Source organism: Engraulis encrasicolus, chromosome 13 (assembly GCF_034702125.1).
Source record: "Engraulis encrasicolus isolate BLACKSEA-1 chromosome 13, IST_EnEncr_1.0, whole genome shotgun sequence".
NCBI lineage: Eukaryota > Metazoa > Chordata > Actinopteri > Clupeiformes > Engraulidae > Engraulis > Engraulis encrasicolus.
In genome coordinates, this window is record NC_085869.1 from 39,900,165 (window position 1) to 39,903,056 (window position 2,892).

Below are 2,892 nucleotides of genomic sequence, written 5' to 3' on the forward strand. Positions count from 1 at the left end.
AAGAACTAAAAATGACAATTTAACTTGCATATTCCAATTCAAATGTGCTTTATTGGCATGCTTGGAAGTATCAATGCTGCCAAAGCTTAAAAAAACACAACATACAGTGCATCAAGGACATGAACATTTAGGTCAATATAGCATTAAATTAAATGCATTTAGCATAAACACATACACACATGCACACGCACGCACGCGCGCGCGCGCACACACACACACACACACACACACACACACACACACACACACACACACACATTACTCACGTATTCTCTTGTGTACTTGCCACATATTTACAGATTTAAAAGTTCATCTCCACGCCCACAACCTGTCTATGGGCACTCTCAGAGTCAGTGTAAGATTCAGAGATGCGTCGCTTTCTTCAAGTCTCCACTCTTGTTGGTGCTTGATGGTCCAATAGTTCTTCTCTATGAAAAATAAAAAAAATAATGAATTGACAGAAAAAAGTTTTCAAAACAAAAATAGTTATACCCTAAGACAGCTACATTTTTTCTCTTTTCCAGCTCAACTGAAATTAATTATTTAAATATAAATCGATATAGCTCATTATATGGAGTAGAATTTTAACAATCGCCGCACATTGTAAATCAAGATATTAACCTTAAAAGCATCGAAATATGACAGCTGCAGCATAAACATGAAATTCTTTAAAAGAATGGCTACCAGCCAACTATGACACCCATATTACAAATAGGTTAGATGACCACAATATTTAAAAGAGAATGTTAATTACCTGTCCCAAGAAGAACATCTTTGTAGCTTTGGTTGACCTTGGTGGCAGTGTGAACTGAAGGCAGGGGCTGTAGATCATCACGTTTAAATCCAGGGACATGTCCAGTGAGCACTAGGGCATTTTGTGAACCTTGTTGTTGGATGAATGTCACCTCTCCTTTGATGTTGTCCAGCTGAAGGGATCTCGAGACATTTTTCTCCCTCCTGTCCTGTCCCAGTGGAGTACCATTTCAGTAAGCCTGTTAGTCTTTCCTTGCTGATGCTGGAATAAAATAATAGGAATAGTATGTTAAAAATACCATTCCAGTTAACTACAGGTAGAATAGTTGCATATACTCTCAGTATTATTTTAAGTTTAGCCCATTTCAAAACGAGGAGTATGTAATCACTAAAGGCATGCACTGAGACGTTTTTCTAGAGCTCCATTATACCCACACATACATGTCATGCAGATGAAATCCGGAGGGTTAAAACGTAAAAATCAAGAAACAGAAAGTGTCCTCTGCTATGTAACTAAGTTGCACACTAACTTACCAAAGATTATTGGTCTTTTCATAGCCAGAATTGGGAGATACGTCCGCGGTAAAAAATCGCATTGGTCTTCTCCACTGCTGAATCTGTTCCCAGTTTGTGCACTCGATCGTCTTTTTCATCATCAAAGGCATCCCAGTCATCATCAGACTCCCAGTCGCCTTTGTCCTTGTCATTGTTGTCCAAAAATGAGGAGTAAATACGGCTATTTACGAGACGAAACATTAATCAAACTTGCAATAACACTAACCATGCTGGTTTGTTGCGGATGTAAGTGAGAGAACTGCGCATGCCCATAGAGCACGCGGTGGGCGTTTGACCAATCACGGAGCTTGATCTTGACAGGCATAGCAACAAGAGGGTTTGGTTTACTCATTTGATTGGCTCTTTTAAAAGAACTACAAAATAATATCGCCATTTGACCTACGTGATTGGACAGGGCATTTCATTAGCTTTCTCCTCGTACCAAACACTTGGATGATCCGCAACAGATCGGAGGTTGTTTCAGTCGGGGAAAAGTGGTCCATTTCGGCTTTCTCTTTGCTCAGTGAAGCCTGAACTTTTGATCATGCTGAAATAATTGACATCATAAACATCTTTATTGACCGAATTTGAATGTAATGACCATGGAAATTGAAAATATAAGTGTTAAGGTACCGTTTTCTTCCAAGATGTCAAAACACATAGAAAATCGCTTCCCTGACTAAATTTGGCTGTAGCTCTGAACGCGGCTGCGCGACTTATGCCTGGTTTCGTGGTGAGGGGTCACATATGTTAGTTCAATCTCTTAAGAGCACAATAAACCCATTTTTAAATTAATTTAACATTGTTTAATTCCCACATTTAGGCGTTAAAGAGATGGCCTCCAAAATGGACATTGGCAGTGACATCTTCCATTTTGTTAGTATTTTTCAAATCAAAAAGTCAGTTTCAGAATCAGAAGGAGAGACACTATTAGAGCACATTATTAATAAATAATCCCAGATGTGATGTCTGAGGAAGATGCTGAAGATTCAGAGACCTCTTAGGATTCATTTCAAGTAGAGATGCACCCGATCCTGATTTTTAGGATCCTGCCGGATACCGGATCTACTGCTTAAGATCCTGCCGGATCCGGAAACGGATCCTATGAAAGAGTTGAAACACATAGCCTACACGCACACGTGGGCCCTTTTTATCACGTTGGCTCAAACTATTGACTGAAAAGCCTCAGCTACCGGATCCTGGATCCTGGAACCGGACCCGGATCCTGTGAAAAACCCTATTATCCTGCCGGAAACGGATCTTGGATCCTATACATCTCTAATTTCAAGCAAGAAAAGTAGAATCAGAACAAGCAGAATGTTCCCGATTGATGCTGTTGTCATCCACTGTGGAGCATGACTCCGATGTGTGTCTGAACTTTGCAGGACACTATTTCAACCAAGAATGAAAGGAAGACTAAATTAATCCTATAGACATGAACACATTTTGGTTCCAGAGATGATAACCCATATTTCCCACATCAGAACTATAAAATTAGCCATGAGGGACGACATGTCATTCAACCTTCAACAGCAAGTCCAGTTGCTTAAAACAAAATTGCTTTGACTCAAGATGACCTACATG

General features: G+C 39.9%; 1 long non-coding RNA gene across 1 annotated transcript; it reads right to left on the reverse strand.

Annotated features, from left to right (window-relative positions):
* Window positions 1-223: 223 nt before the first annotated feature.
* Window positions 224-1,362, reverse strand: LOC134461765 (uncharacterized). Its single transcript, XR_010037398.1, has 3 exons — window positions 1,288-1,362; window positions 755-1,015; window positions 224-428 (listed from the first exon to the last, which is right to left on the reverse strand). It is a non-coding gene; the product is annotated as an uncharacterized LOC134461765 (long non-coding RNA).
* Between the last annotated feature and the right edge of the window lie 1,530 nt (window positions 1,363-2,892).